The sequence below is a fragment of the Phoxinus phoxinus genome, assembly GCF_949152265.1.
Source record: "Phoxinus phoxinus genome assembly, chromosome: 4".
In the NCBI taxonomy this organism is placed as follows: domain Eukaryota; kingdom Metazoa; phylum Chordata; class Actinopteri; order Cypriniformes; family Leuciscidae; genus Phoxinus; species Phoxinus phoxinus.
In genome coordinates, this window is record NC_136879.1 from 26,287,904 (window position 1) to 26,314,020 (window position 26,117).

General features: G+C 38.5%; 1 protein-coding gene across 7 annotated transcripts in view; it reads left to right on the top strand.

Annotated features, from left to right (window-relative positions):
* The window catches only part of dhrs13a.3 (dehydrogenase/reductase (SDR family) member 13a, duplicate 3), an 87,807-nt gene that overhangs the window by 25,542 nt on the left and 36,148 nt on the right, over nt 1-26,117 (top strand). The window contains exon 6 of one of the 7 annotated variants that reach the window (XM_079611492.1): nt 14,332-15,046. The exons of 5 other annotated variants lie outside the window; for them this stretch is intronic. The gene's annotated coding sequence lies outside the window, so the exon portion shown is untranslated. Of the gene's footprint in view, nt 1-7,782; nt 7,830-14,331; nt 15,047-26,117 lie in introns of those variants that run through there. One more of the 7 variants, XM_079611495.1, reaches the window with a different exon arrangement.

Genomic DNA, 26,117 nt, shown 5'->3' on the forward strand with positions numbered 1-26,117 from the left:
TCTCCCCACTGTGTGTATGTGAGTGTGTGTATAATATATAATTCGTTTTTTGTGACAAAACCTTTATTAACATTATAAATGAACCTCAAGGAGCATATTAAAATAATAAAATTAATCCATGTCATGACCCCTTTAAGGGTTCTAATAGTAGGTTTTATTTTCTCTATGCACAATATATATTTGTTCTATATCGTATAATTTGACAATTTAGTGAAAATTTAGACAAATAAGGCCTACTATATATATATATATATATTAATTGTAACAAGGTTAGCAGAATATTTTCATTACGCAATGAGTGTTTTTGTTTAAAACACATTTTTGCTGATTATTCAGGCAACACTAGATAATACTGCCAAGGAGGTCAGCAGAATTAAGCAGCATTGGCAGCACTGATTCTAGAAATCTGCATGAGAAAGCCTGCTGCGGATACCGGGCTTTGACAGAGGAGCCCACCTGAATGACATTTACAAATTACCCCGCCGAAAGTGCTCTGTCCCCTGACCCCTGCTCCTGTGTTCGGCACCCTGTGAGATTTGCAGCATTTTGTCATATAATTATGGTAACTCCCCTGAAAATACAACCCCCCCTCCCAACACCACCTCTCTTTCTCTCTCACACACACACACACACACACACACACACACACACACACACAAAGCTGCACTGAATTGTAATGCTTGATGCGGTGCTGTCCACACAGCCAGTTCTCTTGACAAGCTGGAGGGATTCAAAACCACAGCAGGGGCAGAAAATAAGTGCAGAGAGAGAAAAAGTGGGAGAGCTACGAGAGATGGGCTGTGTGTGGGTGGGGGGTGGGGGAGCAAAGAGCAAGGTTGGCAGAGTAGGGACTTCTCTCCATCTACTCTTACAAAATGCACTGGGTTGTACCAGGTACTCCAAGTTACCATAAAATCACTACTGGTCCAAAGGAAAAACGTGGTATTATATTGGTATTACGTCCAAACAAGTTAATATATCACTTTTTTTTGCAAGAGGCACTATGATGAAGCGTTTGCAACTCATTTTACATCTACAATGTGAAATATTTCTGTGTGAGACAGGATATTTATTGAGAAAAAAAAAACGTTTGAACCTGATGTTATGCAATATATTGGATCATTAAAAGTGGCTGTTACATGTTATACTGAAATCAGGTGGTCGGAAAGAAGGATGATAAAATAAATGGTTTATATCAGTCAAAAGGGATATATAGATATATGTATATGTGTATATGTATTTTATTATAGTATTATTACTATTTTATTATAGAAAAAAAATTGATTTTCGATTGTTTATATATCTCAGCCTCTTCAGTATCCGTATGTTAAATTTTTTTTCCCGATTTTCGATTGTTATCCGTATGTTTAATAATTTTAGCTCACATTTGAAACTTGGACACTAAATCTGTTTTCCATATTTGCAGAATCAGTTTCTTAGCTATTATTACTTAGCACCTATAGTGTTATATTTTGTCTTTCATGCATGTCAGTCATCCACAAATTGCCAGATATGTCAAGAATAAGTTATCACATCTTATAAATTTTTTTTTAGAGTATGAATAATGAGAGCACGTATAATAAGACTATGTATTAAGACAGGGGAAAGGAAATAACTGTGAAGCAAGCAGGTGTTCTTAGTCTCTCATTCCAGGGTTGAATTAAGTCACAGAATCAAGGCTGCAGATCACATTCGCTGGGCTTACTTGTCATTCTTATTTCTTTCTCACACTCTTTTTCTCTTTTACCCCATCTCTTCCCTAACTCTGTCGTATGTGTGTTCTTTCACATGTGTATTAAGGCTGTGTGTACATTTTTGTTGCTGTATGTCTGCGTCTTGAATGCGCACAAGAAGAAAGAAATGAAAAGGATAATCTAATTGAAGGACTTTAAAGCGCCGTGGCCGTTTCATGTAGTCCTTTGAAATGGACGTAATTTGAACGCCGTTACCCGCCCAAGCATGTCTGCAGTGAAGGTCAGCTGTCTGCCACCAGGAGCATGCAGAAAATGTAAAATGAGTCTTTCTCTCTTCTCCTCCTCTTCCTCCCGTTTTCCGCACTCTGTTAGCAAATAAGCCAGAGCCACTCTCACAAATAAACATTTACAGCCATAAGTGACCATTGGTTAAGGAACCAATACATTCATCATTCAAAGGATTTTTGTATAAGTCACAAAACTGCGAGAATATTTTGACGTTTTGACCTCTGTCAGTTTACATGAGTTTTGTTGTGGAATAGTTATAAGATAATTGCAGGTTACTGGAAGTTTTTTTTGCAGGTTATTTTTCTTACTCAAAACAATTGTTACATTGTTGTTTAGAGGCACTTTTTTTTCATGGAAAAATGCAAAATAACATATTTAGAAGAATGTATCTGTTATTTTTTCCCAGTGTAGTATTTATGATAGGTAAAGCATTCATAAATAATTATTTTAAAGGGGTCATGACATGAGAAACCAAATTTGCCTTGATCTTTTGGTATATAAGAGGTCTTTGTACCATTAAAACGTCCTGCAAGTTTCATAGCTTAAGACGTCCTCCCCATTATAAACGAATCATTTATTTAATCAAGCTCTAAATACAGCTCGTTCTGGATCCATGGTAAGAAGTGACGTCACGATACGAAGTGACGTACCAGCGTTTGCATATGACCGCCTCCAGAACAAGAAAACTACGCTTAAAGCGCAAGACAACTACGCTCATTTCGTATCGTTGTCGCGCCCGCGCGCCTCAAGTGTTCAGTCGACGGACAGCGAGTGGGTCTGTGTACAGGGAAATTACGATGCCGCAGATGTGCTGTTCCTGGCTGTGGACAAACAACATCTTTGAATACGCTGCGAAAGATCCAGTCGTCAGGGAAAAATGGATGCACTTTATTTTTTGCGGACGTCTCAGTCACGGCAGTGTTAGTTTAAGCGTTTGTTCTATACATTTGAAGGATGACTGTTTTGAGAACAAATCCCAAAATGATGCTGCCTTTGCCAGAAAACTGTTGCTCAAAGATAAGTCCGTGCCGACTATTCTGGGCTCAACAACGACGACGCAAACTGTAAGTAATGTATTTAAAACTGTAAACTACTTTTTAAATACGCCGAATCCGCAAATGTTCTGGCTGGGGGCGTTAATAATTGATGCATAGGCACTGACGTTAGCCAATCATAACAGTGGGCGTTAACACTGAACTCTTAAAGGGGAAACACCCCCAAAACAGACTGTTTGAATCAGAGGATGAGAAACAGGGTGGGAAAAGGTCATAAATCACTACATTTTAAAAGTTTTTTGTAAAAAAAACTATAGTAATACTATAATTGCACCTAAGGGAACATAATAATAATAAAAAAAAAAACATGTCATGACCCCTTTAACTAAAATAATAATAGTAATAATACCAGTCATAATAAAAAACATTATTAATATTAGTAAATATGTTATTTCAATTAAAATAAACCACTGTCCAATAATAATCAAGATCATCAAATATAGCACATTATGAAAAAGAGCAGGGTGAACATTCTTTGTTATTTTTGTTTGTTTGTTTGTTTGTTTGTTTGTTTTTGTGCCATTGAAAGATGTGTAAATTATTATTTAGAATTTTTGGGTTAACTATTTCTAAAATTGTGCACTTATTATACAATATTAGTAGCTAAGGAAAACATTTGTATTTAGCTTTGTATCCATGCACTTTTATTAGCCTATCAACAGCTAGTTCATCGTGTGCGTTAGTTCCACTGACGACTGACCTGTTTGGCCGCTGTCAGCCTGTGACGCGCTGGTGACTCCTTTCTGTTGGTAGATTGGTTTAGTTTTTCTGTCTGCTTGTCGAAGGCCAAGGAAAGTGATGAGAATGCATAGGTGTGCAGCCCCCTGCCTTTAATATGCAGGCCAAGTCATTGGTGTTTATGTGTGCAATGCATCACTGTACCACCGTGGCCCTTTAAGTCCATTGAATGCCACTTTGAATGAGGCCCCTGCACTCACACAATAAACAAGATCTGCCTGAGAGACAGAAGCTTTTTAAACTGCGATGGAATAATGCAACTACCCCTTCTGTGTTAAATCCCAGTCAGTTTTAAAGCGGGGTCCTGCATGTGGGTCACCTCCGAAGTTCTCTGTTGGTCTGCCTCACCAGGGTTCTCCTAACTCGCACGTTTGTGCTTTTCATGAGAAACATACAATACTTTCTTGTTCTTTTTAGAGCGTCAGCGTTTCTGAGTTTGATTTTCAAGGGCGAGAACATCTAATCGTGTCTAGCCTGCTCTGAACGGTATCTCTGATTCACAGCCCAAAACCACAGAAGAACAAGAACACTCGAGGAGCGAGCGCGAACCTCCTTTTATCTAGCAGTCGTTTAATTTTTTTTTCCACGATATTGTTTGAATGCTTCTCGTATTCCTCGCATGGATTTATTAGTAACTCTTTGATCTATTTCAGTCAGTCTAAAACAGTCGCCTTTTTTTCTCTCTAGATGAAATACTTGAAAGCCGCTCCGCAGACGAGCTCCATTATTTGTTTTTACATCAAAAGTTTCATTAGTTATTCCATTAATCATAGCCATGTAAAGTGGCTAGAGAGTGACGGAGTGACAGGCTTTAGCCCGCATGGCCCTGCTCTGGGGAGAACTGGGAAGGGTAGGTGTGTGGACAGGCTAGTTAAAGCCCAGGAGGGGGAAAGGAGGAAAAATCTAATATGAAAATGAAAATGTAAATGCGGGGGAAGCAGCGAGCGGTTTCTCCAGCTGGCCTAATCTTGCGTCCGCGGGGCTCAGATAGCGATCGCTAACAGGAGGGCTCGCGCTGGGCTTCTTTGAAATGCAGAACGGCTCTGTGTGTAAATTGGAGCCACCGCGATGGTGCCACAAGATGACATGTGGAGCCGCGACCCTCTCGCCTGAGCGGGGCCAAATGCGGCAAAGGTAAATCTTGCACATCAGACAATTTCATTTTCAGCGCAGAGGGGATGAGCAAGTACAATGACTGGATCTTTTCAGATGATACTACCCCCCTTAGAGGCGTATCATCATTTAGTTCTCCCCCCCCCCCCCCCCTCCTACTCAGGTAAACTTCCTCTTGTTGGAAAGAAAAATGTTAGTTAGTCTTTTTTTCGCTCTTCATTTCGCTCTGGTTAACTCTGCCACGTATCGTATCTGCGTCCCAGAGCTCTTTGCATTTCTGATCATGTTACAAGCTTGTGCGGCTCCCTAAGTTTCCTGCTCCTCAATAAGTCCATGAACACTCTCTGTAATCCATTTATCCAGTTTGTGTTGTGGCTTGTGTGATGTTTTTTTTGCATATGCCACTTTGTAGCAGATCCCCTCTGAGCGACTCTATTTCATGGCTGCTCTTGCCATAACATGTGTAGCCTGTGAGCATGGCACATATTGTATTTCACACCAGCTTACATACATCCACACACATTGGCACGTCTTTTAGCAACAGTGGTGGAACTTGCTGATATTGAGCAGGCGGCACGGTTCATCCGTGGTATGCCCCCCCCCCCCACACACACACTCCTTCTGCTCAGACAAACATACATAATCGACGGCTTCAGCATTTCAGAATGCATTGATGAAGTCTCTAAGCTTTTAGCTGCCAGTGGACATTTCTAGAACCAGGGTCATGAATTGGCAAAGAGTAGTGTGACCTCTCAGACGAGAGGACAATTCTGTTCTTGTGAAAGAAAGGATTAAAATGCTGCTGTGCCATTCCACAATATATTAACAGTTTAAAAAAAATTCAAGTGCCATGCCTCAAATTCCCACCGTCTTTTCTAGGCAAGAGACAAGAATATCACAATCAATGCGCTGAGGTCTTATAAAACTAAACTCACAGAACTAGCTGAATCAATTGAAATCAAATAGTCATTTAAAACTTTCAACAGGGCCGTTTCTGTAATGTGATTTCATTGCTTTAAACACCGACTGAAAATGTTAAAAAAATATTATTTTGGACTTGAAAGGCCTGCAATTGACTTAAAGCACCCTTTTCTAGTGTGTGTGTGTGTGTGTGTGCGTGTGTGTGTGTGTGTGTGTGTGTGTGTGTGTGTGTGTGTGTGTGTGATATTATACTGATAATAATGCATTACTTTAATAATTTTTTTGATTATGTCAATATTTTATTTTTATTTATGTTTAATTGATAGACCGTGCATAATGAATTACATATACTTGCATTAAATGTTTTGTATATGGGCTTGTCCCTGGTTTGTCTTAAAACGTAACCAACAACATCCAGTGTTTTATTTGTTTGATATACTTTGTTTGATATACAATTGACTTGTTTGAGCAATTGTTTTTGCATGTAACCCTACGAAAAGTGCTTCACGTTCCCTTTGCTGTTTGCTTCACTCATAGCCAAGTCTATTAGCACTTGACACACAAAGTGTAAGGATCATTCCAACTATGTTATCGCATTTTGATGACAAGCCGGCAGTCCAGCCTGCGCTAATGATGCTTTTCTCATTGGCCACTCCGCCATTGCATTAATAAGTGCCAGTGTGGAGGGAGACGGCCGTGGCGTCCGGGCCAACCCCTCCTCTCTTCCCAGCCCGCTCGGTGCTGTGATGGAAAGTGACACTGTGATTGTGTGTGGGGCTCCGCCATGCTTAGATGAGGGTGTCACTTCTGCCTAGTCTGATTGCCACTTTCGCGGTGCTACACGGAGGAGTTAAATTGAGGCAGAAAAGGTCAGAAGCCAGTGGTCATCTGCTCTCTTCTTTCCCAAATTACTTGTCCTCTTGGAGGGGAATGAAAACAGACAGGGCCGGCTTGGCTGCCAAGTGGAGATGATCCAGGAGCGGGCAGAGAGGAATGCAAACGAGTGGAGAGGGGGGTTGAGAAGGGGTGTTTGGAGAGAGGTGCAAACTGAGAGAGATAGAATGACAGGCTCAGAGAAAGAGAGAGAGATAGGTGGCTGCATTGCAGCGGAGCAGGAAAGGGCACCTGTGAAGGTCAAGCTGAACTGAGGTGTGGATGGTTGTGACTGGAGACTGAAGAGAATCTGTCATAACCTGACTGTATGCAGCCTGATTGTGATTAGCTACTCTTTTCAGCACCATGGACAGAGGTTTACAAACCCCAGAACAGATTCTGCTCCTAACTACCTCTCAGTTTTTCTGTCTTACATGTATTGTAAAACATATTTTGCATATCCATTATTAGTTGAGTACTTTTTGTATGTGTACTGAAAAATATTTGGTGTAGAAAGAATTTTCACTCTGTAATTAATTGTGAAATGTACTTGAAAATTTCATGTTCAATTCAATGCGTTACTTGCCAAATTTCTAGTAACTGAAATGGTACTTTCTTGTAAAACGTACAGTACTACAATCTTTGTTTTATTTACAACTTTGAATCACTTTAAATCTATTTTATCAGTTAGACATACAGACCTGTCCACTAAAACAGAGTTTCTCAACCTTTTTGACCTTTTGATTTAACAGCCCCTCAATATTTTTCTGTTATTCTGCCGTAATCATGGCAAAATTGCTTGTTTTCAACATTTTTTTATATTAAAACTAAATCTAGCAGTGTCAATAGATTCAAAATAATTAACCATATAATTATTTCAGAAGTTTCAGGAACTTAAATAAAACAACAGGTTATATACTACGCCTTTAAAGAGTTCCAATGTGAAATATTATTACAAATGAAAATATCCGTTTTCTACTTTAATACGGTTTAATGTAATTTATGCCTGTGATGAAAAACTTGAATTCAGTGTCACATGATCTTTCAGAAATCATTATAATACAATATGCTGATTTGGTGATCTTTTTTTTTTTTTTCAGGATTCTTTGATGAAGATATAAATTAAATATAACTCTTTTGTAACATTATAAACATCTTTTCTGTCATTTTTGATCAATTGAATGCATCATTGCTGAATAAAGAATACATTTAAACTCACCCTAACTTTTAAACGATACTATAAAAAACATGCATTTTATTTTTAGTAGCAAAAACTGAAAAAAAAAGAAATGCAACTTAAAATTGATTTCACTTAAATAAAAACATGAAATATGTACTAAGTCATTTTGCAGCCCCCTAGTGGGCCCCGGCCACTGCTTTAAAGGCCATCCGTTCTTTGAGGTTAGCAGTCAGGACGGTGCACAATTAAACTGGAGGCGACCCTCCTGTGATCCAACACATGGCAATTAACCTGCTAATACACTGCACTGTCTCCACATCCAGCCCTGGGACAAGAAAAAAGCCAGTGGATTTGACAAAAAGACAATTTCACATTATGTGCTAAAGCAATGTCTTATAGTTTAAGTTAGTGGATTTGTGTTTGTTTCCCAGACAAAGACCTAAATAACCTTTTTTTGCAATGTTTTATTAAAATGCACACAATTGTATCCCACAAACCTCAAGCAATTCAGGTCTGGTCGCTGAGTTGTGATCAAGATAGCAGATAGACCAGCATGCCTCTGTGGTCTCTGCAGACCAGCCTGAATCTCCTGGAATCTCTTGGAGAAATAAAACACAGCGCAGAGTGAATTTTCTCCAAATCTCTCAGGACAATATGCGACGTGTCTTTAGATCTTTAAATCAAAACATTAAATTGCATTCGAGGACGATGCAAACATGACATGCCCGTAAAATAGCCACTGTGCACCTTGAAACGCACTAAATACGGTCTCTAGCAGTGAATAGTAAAGGTTTAATTACTGTCACCATATATTGTATTAGGCAGAACTGACTTTTCAGTCTGACCTTGTGTTCTTCACATAGAACTTAAAAGTGGCACAGATCTATTCGTGAATGTATGTTCATGTTGTGTGTGTAGATGTGACAGACAAACCCTGCCGCATTCGTGTGTGTGTGTGTGTGTGCGCGAGTATGCCGTCTTTGTACACGAGTATGTTTGTGTGGTCTCTAAAGCGACGAGATGGAGAATAAATATTTACCATCTGTGTTACTCCCCCCTCCTTCGCAGATTCCAGCGTGTTTTATCGGCTCTGGAGTTCAGCCATGGGCTTTTTTAATTTTCTGCTTTTGTGTTTTTAGCCGAGATTGACAGGCCGCTCGCTCCCCGGAGCATTGTTCTATTAATCTGTTTAATATGCTACAGAAACACTTGAGCGCTGGAACAGGCAGCCTGGTAATGGAATCGCAGCAGGTAAAGCAGACTTGCCCATCCGATGGCGGTGCAGGGCACCGTCCGTATTACAGCACGGCTCTGTGCAGGCGTGGCACTGTTCCGGGCATCGAAGGGGGTGTGCCACCCACCCCCCGCAGTGACCCTCTGCAGAGACAGACAGACGGACAGATGGAGGAACTGAGGGGGCCCTTCCCGGAAAAACCGCCACCTTCTGCGTGCTCCTGCGTACTGAAAAGACCCCTTTTAATGTCGCCTCTCAGCTCTGGGACGAGGAGTCTTTTTCTCTTTGTTCAGCAGTGTACCTAATGACCCACTTTTAGCTATGAGGAATACTGTGTGTGTGGAATGGCATCAACTTCTTTCCGGGGCTGTTGAGCTGTTGGGCGTATTGCATATTAACCAAACTGCAAATTGGATTTGGGGATGTTGATGAGTCCACAAGTGCTGGATTGCCCAACAAAAATTCCCAACCTTATAGTACTTATAGGCCATTATGTAATGTGGCCTCGGGATATGAACTTGCCTGAAATGAAGCTTTTGCCAACAAATTGGTTTTATTGGAATTACCAATTTACAAAGTTCTACACAATTTGTACCCTTTTGTTTGTTTGTTAAATATTTTAGCTCAGTTTTTTTTTTCAGCAACCAATAATAATAATTATAATTATACAACCAATATATTTTGTAATAATATCATTATTAATACAACCAATATATTCTGAAATAATAATTATGATCATTATAATTATGATATCAGAGAAGCATGTGTTTTGGAAATGTGCTATATAAATAAATCATATTAAAAAATATTATTATCATGAAATATTGATTTGATTTAAAAAAAAATGTTTTATTGTTTTATTTAAATAAAACCTTATTAGCAGGAGCCAAGATCTGTGTTACCGACACAAAGAAATGAAAAACATTTCTTTATTTGCATCATCATTTATTTTGCTCTCTTGCTTATTTACTTTTGTCATTCCTGAACCGAACTGAATTTAAGGGTTTTAATAGTTGCAGTGCTCATTTCTTCAATAATGTTGATTGTGAAGTGTGAACATCAAATCCAAGTGTTTAGTTCTAATATATTTTACCGTCTGAAAAGTTCCACTGATTTTCTCCTAAAATTAGAGTTGAAAATGTGGAAAATGTCTGCCAATTCTGTCTGGGCCTGCCTATTTCTTAGCACCATAACAAGCTAGGCTAGTCAAGTCTACCGGGAGCCAAGTATTGTAATGAGCTTTGTATTTTCATGTCAGAATCTATCGCAACAACGAAACCCTGACATCGAAAACTATTACAGGACTTGATACGTCCCTCAAATCATTAACAGGAGGCCCCTGATATCAGAAAACCTCCTTTCAGTGCCAAGCTCAGATTAAAACCATTCATACCTCGCACGGCACCTGCGAGCCCGGGCGCTGTGATTGATACAGAGCTGATGAAATTAATTTAATACTGCCGTCTTTAACCCAGCCTCCAAATTTTAATCAGGTAATCAGAACTCGGACTCATCTTTAATCCCGTCTTCCATCTCCTTAAATGCAGCGGACTTTGTTTTTGAGCCCCGTCTCCGGAGAGCAGACGGAAGCGCCGCTGTGTATTTTGACAGTATTTGTCAGTGCGCTCAGTTAATATGTCAAGCCGTATCTCCCCCCCCTAACTGAATGTGTATCTGCGGAATAAGGAGTGAGCCAAAACGAAATGAACCTCTAATGAAATGAGATCCCGGGGAAGCCGGAGCAGTGTGAAGTGCGGGCCTCAGATCAAAGAGAGCCACTGGTAATTAGAATACATGCTGAAGAGGAAGCTGGTGAGGAAAATCAGCATTTTGCTGGAAAATTACCTGTTGAGCTGTTAAATAAATTAGAACTGTCTGGGGGAGTGTCGGCCCCGGCTTCACTAAGCCAGACATTGGGAGCCACTCTCATCTCCCTGAGGCGATGCTCTGTTCGCAAATATCTATTGCTCTCGCTGGATCTAATCTGAAGTTTTGTCATTTCGCCTCGAGCTGACGTTTTGTACTTTTCTTCTTGGTAGCTTTTTAAGTTGCAGTGCTTATTTCTTCAGTAATGTCGAATAAGAGTGTCAATTACACATCTGGTCCTCGAATCCGGTTGACCCGAACGACGTTCACGGCGTCTGCAGTTTAACAGATTTGTTCAAAAACACGGATTTATTCAGGAATGAAACAAGTCACTGTTATAATGACCAAGTTATTGAATCAGTAATTCAGGTTTTTTGTTCAAAAATGCTGATTCATTCAGTCACTGCCTGCATCCGAAAGCTGAACAATCCTTCCGCCTCAGGCAGGAGGTAGGAAGGCAACAAGAAACATCCAGATTTTGACAATCTTTTTCCAATGTTGATGTCATTTTTAGCAGGAATTTAGTATTGTAGGTACTCAAATTTCTCTTGGTTATCTCTCTTTGTTTTGTTGTAGATCATTAGACCATTCTGCTTCCTTTAGAAGCCTGTCCAAAATCAGATTTGTGAGGTACCTTCATGCGCAAATCTTTGCCTAATACGACAGCAAGGCAACAAGTCAGCTGCCTAAGCTTTCGAACTGTTATTATGACTGAGTGATTGAACCATTCATTCAACCGATTCCTTCAAACAAACTGATTCATTCAGAAATACACCATCATCAGTTGTCTTCAGGCTGTCCTCCGCTATCTATATATGTAAATTCACTTTTCTAAAGAATGCAGGTTGTAAAATGTTTACACCATCAAACTTTTATATTAAATCAATGGTCAAATTAAAAGAAACAATGAGATTTTGGTGCTCATCCAGTGATTTTTAATAAAAAAGTTTGAACATTTTACAACCTGAACGTATTTGTACGTATAAAAACGTCTAAGTTTTAACGTCTTGCAATGGCACACTCTCAATTGCGTGTTTTTGTCATCCAATTGGTTGGACGAATTATTCAATAACTCCCTCACGAAGATGTACAATGACTGCGAGTGTGACATTGCTCAATATTTATTAAGAAAACAATGTATTAAAAATGAACTAATCATACATTTGTACTCCAAATTCTAGTCTGCGTAATCGTGTGTTTTCCCAAGTCTTAAGATGTTGCAGTATTGGCAGAAAATGTCTGCTAGTGTGAATTGACTTGTGCTTGCCTCCTGGGCTCTGCGCTGTCTGCTGTAGTGGGCTGGGCGACACGGTAAATGTCACTGATCGTCAAGCGCTTGTGCAATGGCTGCCCTTGCCAGAGAAAGTGCCGAGGTGGCAGATCCCGCCTTTGATTTAGACACTAAAGGCAGCAGAACAGCAAAAGCACTGAAGCATGAAGGTAAATTCTCATAATTCACTGCTGAAAGGTTAGCCAGTGGCTGCCTCCTTCTTGGTGTGGGTAACTAACAAATGTCACCTGATTGAAATAAGTACACCTGCCTATAGGGCTTTGGTGCCTTTACTTTGAAACTGATATTTATTTACAGCATTTTTTTTGATGGGGTGGATTAAATTTAGACTTAAGCCAGAGGGATGCTTACTGAGAGAGTTGAGCCGGAGTCCTTTATCTTTTTAACGCACAAGCTAAAGGGTTTTGTCATTGGACACACTAAGGCCATGTTAATACAATATCATTTTTTTTCTATTTATTCATCGCAGTTAGTGGTGTTATGATGCCATTTTTTTTTATTCTGCCGCTTAGTGCTTGGGTAGTCAGTGGTATGTTATGCTCTCTTTAGTCTTGTTAACTCTGTTCACTTGAAGTTCACACAGTTTTAAAGTTGGCATGAAACGGAAGTTGAGACCATCTATTCTTCCCTGATGCGACGAGCGAAACAGCTTCTCGAGCAAGAAAAAAATGTAGGACGGGACTTGGTTTTGTCCATCGGGAGTTGATTGTATTGTTAGATTGTGGTTTGCTAATTGGTGTGATCTCATGTCAGTGACAGGTTGCTGGAGGGGAAGAATTATGGTCCCGATCCCTGTGCCAGTGCACACGTCATCAGAAAAGAGAAGAGATGTTGTTGCAGGGGGAGGGGAAGTTATTGTTTTTGAATTAAAAATAAGGCCATATAAATAATAATAAAAAAAGATCTGCATGGATAAATCAGTTTTAAAAACACTACAATATTCCATCAAACCGTAATTGTCAATGTTTAATAAAATACTCAGTTTATGCTTTTTTTTTTGCATCAGATATACTATTTTTAAGTTATCTCTATATGGCATGAACTGATAGGTCCAAGTCATGTAATTTGTCAGCCAGTCAACTCAAATACTCCATGTACCTCTTAATGTTTTTAATAGTTTTACCGTCATTTCAGTTCAAATATCATCAAAAGTGTGAGTGGTAATGTAACCATTCAGGCAGATCTGTTATGAACATGATAAGCATGTACTCTTGTAATCAGCCAATAGCACGATAGAGGATGTTATTTTGTAAAAATATCTTTGTGATATTATGTTAAAGATTTTAATTTAGACAAATGAGTGGTTTACACATCATTTAATGTAATATTATGCAATGTTTGTTTTGAATTATTTTTATACGGTTGATTATTTTTTCATCTTAGGACCTGTAACTGGATGACTTTTGTTTAATTATGACCTTTTTTGCCTTGACTATATCATTTTAAAAAGTCCTGCAGTGTGACATGATTTTTTTTTTCATTTAAAATATTTTATGTAGTCAATTAATATGACATAATAAAAGCTGCAAGCATGAATTAACAAAGCATTACTGAAATTTTGTTTACATTTTTTAGATTGCCTGTCATATTGCAGGATGTCAACATCCCAAAAGTATTTAATGTCAACTAGCCATACATCATTACTTCTCCAGCCCGTAAATAAAACACCACTGAAAAACTCAATTAATTTTACATAGCTGTTTTATCTTTATGAAGGTCATCTGATCATTTATTTAAATGTATGCATTTGAATGAGCTGAGGTGTTAATATGAGCTAAGTACTGGTTTTGTTTGATGCTGATGGAGTGGTAGGGGGTTATTTGCAGTTATTGAGGGAAATGTGGCTCCAGTTATCTCTCATTACTCATTTGTCCAAAGGACATGTCTTATTTATGTTTGAAATTGTCTTATTTCCCTGTGCTGCATGACTTCTGATGTTATTGTTCAGTTTTCTCTGAAGCAGGAAGTGTGTGTGCATGCTTTGAGTCTGCAGTGGTCTAACTGGGGCTTTGGAGAAGCCAGCTGTCAGTGGTGGGTGTTGGACTGCTGTTCTGACATGGCTTTTGGTATATTTACAGCAGTACTGGGGCCAAGGCTTCATCAATCTCAGGGTGAAATGAAGGGGGCTCTTTTCCCCACTAACTTCTCTCCATCTCAGCTGCTGACCTGCAAATGCGCCTCCGAAAATGCAACCCCCACAGACTCCAGGGAGAGCTGGCCAGGACTGGCTGAAAGGGGAGCGTTTGAAGTATCATACTGACCAGCCTCTTCCAAAGTGGCGTGATGCTTGATGTGCTGTTTTGTGTCTCATTTTAAATTAAGCAAAATTGCTTGGCACTTGTTGAGCAACTGTGTGGTGCCTGTAATGAATTTTCCATTGCAACATATTAATCACAACAATAATGTGGCCAATACAAAGCATAGTATGAAGTACTATTCAGGTTTTCTTCTTTTATAGCTATAACAATGATGTTGTATTAGATCAGGCTAGCGTTGAAGAGTTTCGTGTTCACTATGTGGAAGAAATACATAACGTAAAACTCAAAATGCCAGAAGAATACAAACAGTGTCAATTTAAAATATATTTGTAAAAAAATTAGGTAAATATATTATCACTATTATTGTCTATGAATTATAGTATTAAATGATAATCTAAGTATGATTTAACAATTTATTTATTATAAATATTTAATGTATATGTGGCAAATGTACAATTATATGATATCATGCACATTAAATGCTTTATTTTCTATTATTGATTGATTCGTTCATAATAAAAAATTATTCTACATTAAATAAATTTAATTTGTTTTATATTTACATATATATACAGTATATGTATATACAGTGAGTGTAGTGTGTGTGTGTGTGTGTGTATATATATATATATATATATATATATATATATATATATATACCGTATATATATACATATATATGAACAAATTACCATACAATTATATAATTAATAATATTATCATTTTAACTATTAATTATTATTTTTATAATGCAATAGTTTACATTAAAAGTAAAATAGCACTTAATTCTGTTCTCTGAAAATTTTCTCGACTTTTAAAAAAAAGTTTTGATTTCAACCCTCCAACACTCCCTCTAAATTAGCCTGGCTCCGCCCTCCTTCGTACTTCCGCTCAATTTTCCTTTTCCTTCAGTACTACGTCTGGGATTGTATATTCTTGGGTTTTCTCCGATCAATTTTTTACCGGTCCAATCAGCGAACAGAAGAAGTGGTTGAGAACGATGACGTTGCGGTCGTGCGCTAGTTTGAGTTGAAGTTTCGTCACAACCAAACGTTAGCGATTGGTTATGGCAGATCCAGAGTGGCTCTGGGCAAATGCAATAGTTTTAAACTTCAACAGAGTACCCGCCTTCAAGGAAGTTAACGCTTGTCAATGGAGCCATACTCTCTGTACAAATGAAATGTACGAGAGTCTGGTAGGACCAGGCTACCTCTAAATGCCTGTTGCTCAGCTCCCATAGAGAACGAATTAAAAACGCCCAGTTACACGGCACCATTGGACATGTATGTACCATTAAACATTTATAAAATGCAACCTCTAAATGTTAGATTGTCAACAAGATGGATTAATTATTTTGGGTGATGCACATAATATTTCTCCTACATTGTCGCCACACACTCGATCATGCGCACGCTCACAAACACATACGCATTAAAGATGGGAGGCAGTGTTGTGCACACGCAGGGCCAGTGAGGTGAGAGGTTCAATCCTTGATTGGTGGCATGCTCCACAGCCAGCCGCTGTTGCCCCAGGCGAGGTAAATCCTGCCAGGCTGACAGAAAATTACAGCAGGGACCTGGAACAGCCCTGACTCCCCACAGGCCTCAGTGTGCTAGCCAGGGTGAACCAGTGCACATGTGCACACACACACATACCCGCTGCATAAATGTGTGATACCCACGGCTTCATGCCTTATGGTATACAAACAAACAACGGAAGGCAAGAACAGTCTCCCACACCATAAACCTAACATCTGTGATACTGAGAGACTCTCTCGCTCTCCTCTCAGGAGACCCCCACTATATTAAGAAAGATACTCGCACATTATTATTGTTTTATTTTATTTGTATTTTCGTCTTTAACGTCCTAGTGAATTGACTTGATGAACGCCATTTTACAGCTCTTTATCTCCCTTTTAGAGTTAGGTTTACGGCATAGCTCAGCAAAAGCTGCCATTGACAGCATCAGCTACAGTTCTAATAGATAATAGGTTCACACTATTCAATATGAAACTATAACGTCTATCATAATTGCAATTACGGTTACAACAGTAACATTATGTTATAGTGTTAAAACCACTATGCAGATCTTATCATGCAACGTCCAGATTTATAAATGTTTGGTTTTCACACATAGTAACTACAGTAAATGTGATGCTCAAAGGCCCATTAATTTTTATTCTTAAAAAGTTAGTGAATATCTAATATATTTTTTTACCTTTTAAATTCATACATTTATTGAATTGCTTTTAATAAAAATGCTTTTATGGCACTATTATGGTGTTTTTCTTGGGGCTATTGAGGAGCTTGTCAGGTGTGGTCGCTAATGAACTATCAGTGCATAAAAAGCATCATTGTGTAAAAATTTCTATTTTTAATTTTATACATAGAAAATAGCAGCATATGAGGTTGGAAGTCTCTGAAGGTGGGTGTGAGTAAATATTTTAATTTATTTTTAATAAACGAATAAAAAGTATTTATTTGAACTTTTATTTATCCCAGAATATTATTTCATTTCTTATTTTAAAAGGACTTGCAGTTGATGGGATGAAAATGATCTCATTATTTTCTCACCCTCATGTCACTCCAAACCTGAATGCCTTTTCTTTTGTGGATGTCTTAGTATATTTGTACGAAAGTGTATGGGGTTTATTGTCGTTTTGGACCCCAATGGCTTTCATTTTATGTACAAAAAATATCTTCACAAAATATCATCTTTTGTGTACCCCAGCAGAAAGTCAGTCATACAGGTTTGGGACGACACGAGGGTGAGTAAATAATGACAGAAAATACATTTTTGTGTGAACTATCCCTTAAGTGAGCATCGAACAAGTAACGTCAGAGGAAGAAAATATCGAAAAAGACTCCGGTCCTGTTAGCCTGTTCATTCCCCCTTTTCCTCTTTCCTCACTCCATCCATCCATTCCTCCCTCACTTCATTTTCCCTGTCCTCCGTCCTACACGCTGGGGACATTAATCCAGAAATCTGCATATGCGCTGCGCGCCTCGGGAGCCGGGACTGTCCAGACACGCCGGCGTGTGATTTCACATTGTTTTGAGCAAATTGCAGCTTCTGATGATGGGAATCTAATTCCCACCGTGCTCGTGGAGGGAGGGGTGGGAAGAGGAGGGACCGTTACCGAGGCAGCAGCCGTCCTGTGGCATGGCAGCGCGTGTGCCTGCGTGGTGCCACTCATGCAGACACACTTCCACACGCGCCCGCACACGTCCAGGGAGGGGGCATCCTAATACACCAAATTGCTGATACACATGTAAGCAAATATCCTCTCAAATTACTTTCCCTCTCTTCAGGCCCAAGCTCGAGATGAGGCTTGTTATTTAAGAAAGCAAGGGCGGTGATTTTGTTTTTCCTCTAAGAAGGGCTCTAATTTGCATTGCATGCTGAATTACATGAACAGGAGGCCCACCCCTGGCAGGGTTTGCACCGTCTCCATATGCCTTTATTTTTGTCACGTTTAAATTGAGTTGATTTAAGGACAGATGTGCTGTGCAATCAGTGGCACCCTCAGTTTATTTCTCATGAAATTGGACTTTGTGCTAAAAATGTTTGCATTTGCGCTAAATTGCTGCATTTATTGGGGTCTTGAGTGTGCCATCGTCTTCCATTTGCAGCGGGGCATGCGTGCATATGGGACCAGCACAAAGATGGCTGATTTGCTTTAAATGGCAACTATCTTTAGAAAATGATGTCTGTTTGAGTGTATAGCTGCTGCACAGTATGTAGGCAATCCATCTAGACAATTAGCAGAGTGATTCAGACTGCGGCAGCATGGAAAAAGCCACCAGCTGTGTGCATCATACCAATCACACGCCGTACACATTGGAGAAACAAGTTCGTCCCTCATTATACACATCCCTGCATGGTATACATTACTTTTCTATCAGTGTCCCTAATCTACTTTTAGTGCAAGTAGATTATTAGCGACATATGACCAATAAAATCATGCAGTAGTTCTCCAATTGCCTTTATGCTAATGTTATGAGTCATAATTAGCCCCTTTGGAATATTTATTGGTTATATAAAGAAAGAAAGTGGCCGTTAAACTACTGCAAGAATAGATGTCATTATTATTATGGCTTTTTATAGTTTTTTTGTAAATATACATGCAAACAAAAGGATTAAGAAACATTTTATTGATTAAATAGCTTGTGTGATACACTATATATAGTTATAGTGAGGGGTTATTAAGTTATTTAAAGCAAAAACGTCATAAATTACTCACCTTTATGTTGCTCCAAACCTGCAAAAGAAGATATTTTGAGAAAATGTCCATACAATGGAAGTCAATCGGCTCCAATGTTGTTGTTTTTTTTATTTAACATGAGGTTGAGTAAAAAATAAACTATTTTTAGTGGACTCTCCCTTTAACATCGGTAAGACTAGGGTGATTTACTCTTTTGGATGTTTTCTCCCAGAAATACAGGCCGAAACAAAGAGATATAATGCATTATGTTAAGATACTGTAGTAAAACCTTGACCATAGGCTGATAAAAGGAAGAAATAAAATGGAGGTAGCCAGAAAGAAAGAAAGAAAGAAAGAGAGAGAGGGTGGGCGAAGTTGTCAGGCGGAGTGTGTGAGCTAGCCAGATGATAATGTGGCATGACACTTCTGAAATGAGACACTGGTTGCCATGGCAAAGAGGCAGGAGGGACAGTCTCTCAAGAGGCCCAAATAAAACAAGCTGTAAATGATGTTTGATTAGAATTTAGATCATGTAATCGTTCGGGACAGGCCTTTTGTCAGCTGCTTTAAAGCCCAGGCTTTTTGCAATTCTTCACAGAGTAGCTTCTGCCATGGCGAAAACACTCTCCCTAGCTTTTTCCATCTGTATCTTCTCCTCTCTTCCCATCTCTTATGCGTCTCTGCTTCTCATTATCTCACCTGTTTAACACATCGTAATGATCCTCTTCAGTAAGACTTTCGTAACGGAGTCAGGTGTTAGCACACATTTAATTTCAAAGTGAAATGTATGTAGAAATAATCTAGCAAGCACGTTGTCAGGCTGGTGGACAGCATGACAGGATGAGGATTGTAAAATTGTCTCATTCTCAAGCTCACTAGCGCATTATAAAGACAAAGGGTCTAATTCATTCATAATTGTGTACAAGTGTTCTTATTTCTGAATGCAGAAAATGTTCACACAAAATGTGTGCCTCTTTCACAACAGGTGTACACCCTTGTTCTAATGTTGATGAATCCAGATTATTCGAAATGACGGTGGGCGTGTCTACAGTAAGTAATTAGCATAATACACACCCATGCCATTTCCATAAGGGCTTTCCCTCATAACCTCTTCTGTACAGCCGTTCATCACTCTCTGCAAACACTCGCACATGATCAGCTACATTTTTATGCTGAACATGTCCCAGATCGAGCTATAGTCCTCTGAAATAAGACTTATTGTTAAAGAAACAATCAAAAACACAAGGTCTTAGAAGAATCATTTAAAAAAATACATTTTGTGTCTTTCTACTTGAAGCGATATTCATTTCATCGAGTTATCTTTGAAAATACGGTACTGCTTTCTTTCTTCAAGTCATAGCTTGACAAAAACAAGCATATCCATGTACAGTACGTCATGTTAGAAAGCATTACATTCAAAGACTAATGAATCATAATGAAAGTAAACCACCGTTCAATTCATCGCTGATGCGGCGTATGCAATAGCTGAACTCTTATATCAAGGTCACTCAGAATAGCATGGCATGATGTGCAGTAGAATAGAATCCACAAATGAATTGTGCATAAAAATGCGTCTTAATACCGTGGGAGCCCTGTAACCTTGTGTACATGAGACGTATCAGTAACAAAAAGGTCTCTTCATTCAGTCTGATTGCTGTATTGCACTGAACATACAGTATTAACATCTAACTAGTCCATGGCTTCTTTTAAAGCCATTAAATAAATATTAAACAATTAACAATGTATGAATGTATTGCACTTTATAACAAAATATCTAAATAAGTGTTATTTATTTAATAGCACGAGCACCACCAAAGACATATTGTTAAACTTTATAGGGTAAAACAGTAGATACACTGTTCCAAATTAAAGTGTAGTGTAAAACAAGTTTTTAATATTGTTTATGTGTATAGCTATGTGGTGTTTTTGATATAATTTAACTATATAATATAATTCTATAATATAATTCAAATTCATCAGTCAACACAATTGCTGAGTATTTTCTCCTTAAAACTGCAGTTTACCAAAGACAGTCTGATAAACACTGTTTGAAATCGCCCTTTTCTAACAAATATGTTGTTACCAATCATGTCAACGTGCGGGCGGAGTTTAGCATATTTAACTACGCTGCGAAGCAGGGAGGTCTCTAGAGAAGCAGGTTATCCCGGTATATTTTTCTGTTGATATGAAAAATGGTTAGCAAGCAATAATAGCGGGTGAATTATGTATATGATGTATATTACGATGTTATGAGGAACTGTATGCCTTTCTCCACTGACGTTCTAAGTTGTTCAAAGCGTTTCTGATGATTGTTAGAAGGCAGCTGTCTGACTATGATGGTGAACGGGAAAAGGGTTTGTGTAACATTACCAACACATTATTAGCTGTTTGATAACGCAGTCAAGCAAAAGACTAAGCATATTAATTACTGTCTTCTGTCCAACGTTGTAGAGAGCGGTACATAAAACGCATTACCATTCTGATACATCGACTTGTAGACGAGCCTGTATAATTTACTCTTCCACTTCTTCTGAATCAGTTTCTGGTATTCAAACATATATGGCTGTATCAAACCGGTATTTTCACCTGCCATTGTGTAGCATTTACTACAGTTAAGTTAACCAAGTGGATCTCTGAGCTGGTGGGATTGAGTGGAGGCGGGGCTAATTTGCATATTCAAAGATAAAACATTATTGACTTCAGGGGGACTTTAAGATAAAAATAACTAAGACACATTCTTGTTGTCAAATGTTAGTGAAACGTGTTAAAAGTTATTATTTACACTTGTGGATACTCTTGTGAATTTTATGGGAAGTGACTTACATCCATTAAAAACTATTGTGACCAATTGGGGAAAGGTCATTATAAAATGTCTAGAAAAATGAGTTCTCAGAGTTCTAGTTGTGAGAAAAGGTCTAACATCATTTATTTTCAGAGGTCACTTGTTTTGATGTTTTATAACTATCCAGTTGGATTCCTACAGTATTAAAGGCACAGCAAGTTTCGCCGCTAGAGATCGTTTATTCAAAACGTTAACAACATGTTGCTGTTTGAGCATAAAAAAGATCTGCAAGGTTACAAAGCTCAAAGTCCACTCCAAAGGGAGATATTTTATTTAACAGAATCCCCTTTTCACGGAATGCTGATTGGACTGGTAAAAAATTTACCGGAGAAAACCCAAGAATATGCCACAATCCCAGACGTAGTACTGAAGGAAAATGAAAAGGCTATGACAACCTTAGAGTGGTTAACATTTCTAGAGTGGTTAAACATTAAAACTCAAACGTTTATGGAGAACTACTGTTTTCTGTAGATTTTGTAAGCTCTCGCTTTTGTAAGACGGTTCATCGCTCCTTAGGAAAATTAGCCATGATTTTGTGATCGATTACTGTTTGTATTACCTTAGTTTTCTGACAAATATTACAATTAAATACCAATTAAATATCAAGGGTAACGCGGATATGACGTGGCACTGGTTAAGATTTCTATGGATTTAAACATTGTTTGAAACTTTTGGGATAATGTATGTAATTACACATCTGAAAAAATCATATAACATTGTTCTAGTGGTTTTTGAATATTTTTATTTAAAAAAATACATATTGTGCCTTTAAGTATGACTTAAAGGGTAAGTTTATCCAAAATAATAATAAAAAAATTTTTTTTTACTCACCCTCATGTCTTTCCAAACTTACTTGAAGAATTGGACCCCATTAGAATTTAAAATAACTTTTCTATTTTAATTGGCTACATTTTAAAATGTTTATGTTAAAAACCGTAGCGCTGCTTAATATTTTTGTGGAAACCGTGATACTTTTCCCCCCAGGATGCTTTGAATAGAAAGTTCAAAATAACGGCATTTATTTGAAATATAAATCTTTCATAACATTATGTATTTATTGTCAGTTTTGCTCAGTTTTATAAAAAAACTAAAAAAACGTATGACACCTGCAAAAAGTGTATATTATTTAGTGTTTTGCAGAATAAAAAGTAATTCAGGTTTGAAATGACATGAGACTGAGTAAACGATGACTCAGTTTTCATGTTTGGTAAGCTGTTTCTTTAAATGTCTAAATACTTTGGTGGCCACTGTATAATATAGCACAATAGCTGTGTAAAAAAAAAAAAAAAGGAGAAGAAAAAAGGATTCTATCTGTGATCTTAATCTAATCCTCAAAATTATAAAACAAACAAAAATAGGACCCATTCCATGAAATTTCCCCTCTTGTCTTTGAAGGGTTCAACTACTACAACACCCCCCCCCTCCCCCCACCACCACCACCAGCCCAGGGAGTAATGAACTGCTTACCAAGCCTGAACTAATCAAGTCTGACTGCTCTCTGTCATTGTCAATTACACAGCACCCTAGCCTGCGAGAGGGCTAACGGAGACTTATGCTATAGCTACAAATTGAAAAGTAATGTGTGGAAAGGATGCGATCGGATACAAACTCCTAGTGCAAGGCTGCCTTTTGTTCTGCACTGTGTTTAAAGGCTGTCCTTACATTTACCACCAACTTTACAGGCAGGTTGAAGGACTCTTTATCTTGGAGGAATATGTTTCCTTTGCTTCATAAACTTGTCTGTTGATTTGAGCAGGTGGGATATTGATGCGCTAGTAAATGTAATGCTAGCTGTGACTTGTTTACATTAGCAGTATGTACTGGAGCATTGAACGGTCTGTAGTGGACTCTGATGTGTAAATATATAAACTCACGGAGACCCATGTTGGTCCCAGCTGTGTGTCTACCTTTCCCACTGTGTTTGGCTAATCAATGGCAGACATCATCAGTAATCACAGCAGCGCAGCTTCGTGACACTGCTTGCCAGGCTCTTGTCTTGACACACACACAGAAACGCACACACTTCTGTGTTGGGGTGTGACCTTTGTGACTTGTGCAAGCAGAGATTATATCATGTGGCTTTCAAAACATTTAGCAGAGCGCTAATCAGAATCAATTTAAGATTAGTAAAATGGGATAGCAAGCTAAGTTTATGACTAATTGGACTGTATCAACACTGATACTATGTTATTAGATTAAATGGTTGATAAAAGTAAAACTCTATTAACATTTACTCAACCTCATGTTGTTTCAAACCTATACAAATATTTTTCTTCTGTGATTTGTCCGGATGGTGCCTGAACGAATAGTTTTTCAATAAATCAGTTGATCTACAGTAGTTCATGTAACTGATCTGAATGATTTGTTAATGATTCGTTTGATTCAGCTGCAGAAATTAACTGCTCACTGGATATAAATATTATCAGAGAATAGAGTTTAAAAATTCTGCCTCTTCCTCATACAAATCTATTGTATGATTAAAAAAAATATGGATCTATAGTTGGATACTCTGTGTAAACAGTATTGTGGGACCAATTGAGTAAAAGTCATTAAAAATAGCTAGAAAAGTGTTAAAAAAAGTTTTGAGAATTGTGAGAAAAAGTCTGAAATAATATATATTTTTTTTATTCAGATTTTATGTTTTGTAACAACGTGGTTTTATTCTTACAGTTCACAAAACTGATCTTATTGATGCATTCAATATATGATTCTCATCTCGATTCGGTTACGGCAGCTCACTGGAGAGCAAGATTATCTGAAATATCGTCTCAAAATTTGGTTCTCCAAAAATTATTGTGGGACAAATTGGGTATAAGTCATTATAAAATAGTTATACATTCTCAAAATTCTAGTTTCAAGAAAAGCTTTAACATTATTACAGATTTCGCAAGCTTGGTTTGTAACAATGTGGTTTAATTCCTACAATTCACGAAACTGATCTGATTGAATCATTCACAATCTGATTCTTGACTCACCGAATCTGTTGCAGCAATTAACAACTCACATACTGTCGTTTGGCGAATCTTAATGGGTGAAATCCAGTCATTTCAATAGGGATCATCCTCTCAATTCCGCATTTCCCGCTGCGGATTTCACAACGGGTTCAAGTTGGTCACATGCCATTGACCAACGGAAAGCTTCTTGGTTTGAAAGTGAGATCTGAGCTTCATACTAGAGGATGGATACCCGACCCGAGCCCAACGGGACCCGCCGGTACCCGACGGGCCGGGCCGGGTTCGGACAGATATTTAGAAATGATGTTCGGGTTCGGGTCGGGCTCGGTCACATCAGTGCGATAAGGCATTGAACATTTTTAATTTAAAACAGCTTATTATGTAGGTAGCCGATGTGCCTGATGCTTTCACTTGATGCTAACGTTCGTTTTTGTGATTAAAATACATGTAAAATATTACCATAACATCCGTCTTCCTGTGTGCGGACATTTGTTTATGTAGCCGTGACAACGAAACACGTGCATAATGTGCGCGCGCCAGGTGTTAAAGGCTGTGTTGCAGGTAAAATTTTTCAACGAATTTGTGCAATTTGCTTGTTGGTAATGAACATTTAAACTGTTATCAATTGTATTTTATGTTGTTGGGTATCACAAAACGGAATATAATACGAAAAAGTAGGTACTATCTTACAGCGCCAACGATTCTACTTTCCGCCACAATGCATTCCATGACGTCACCTTGGGGAGAGAGTTTACCAAAGCCCGCCGTGAGAGCGTTGAGAGTGACTAAAGAGACGAGTAGTAGACGAGAGTATTCAGATAGCGCAGATTATAGAACATGATCATTGTCTATACAACACATCTATAGTCACCTATAACTGTTTAAGTTGGTTCATAAGACTTCGTGAAAAAAGTAAACAAACAATTAACATAGGCTACTCGTGCGTGCTGGCTTGAAGGGGACCATGATCCTGCCTGAGATGTGTGTATGCTATATCTTCAGCACAAACGGATTCAGGCAGCATGCATTCAGCATTCAGTCACATCTGGTCGCGGGGTGAGTTCCTCGACTTACTGCCCTACAGCACAAGCTTTCCAGCGCAGTTTCCACGGGACGGCACCGCCCGCACAAGCACCTGCCAAACACCGCGACAGACACGCGCCGGCTACGCTTGCAACAACATTTTCACCGGAGGAAGAGAAACGCTTAGAAACGCCCATATAGCTAGCACGAAGCCTTCTATTTATAGATGACAAAGACAAAGTTTACCAGTACTATGACAAAGGCTACCGGTAACGTTACTTATCTGAACTAACGTCATGATCACCGCCACTATAAAGAAAAGTTTATTTTTCAGTCGGTGCTATTCAATGACAGTAAAAAAAATATGTGTCTTTATCTCATTGCTACGTTGCTAAATGATAGCAACTCACCAGGACACTTCACCAACTCTCCACTCATTCTGCTCGGACCATGCATTTCATTGGCTTTCATTGGTCATCAGGCTACCTTTCCTCCACTTCTCCCCAACGTGACGTCATCACCGAATTGCGTGAAAAAAAACGTTAATACCAAAAACGTAAAAAACTGGTATTTAAGACCATTT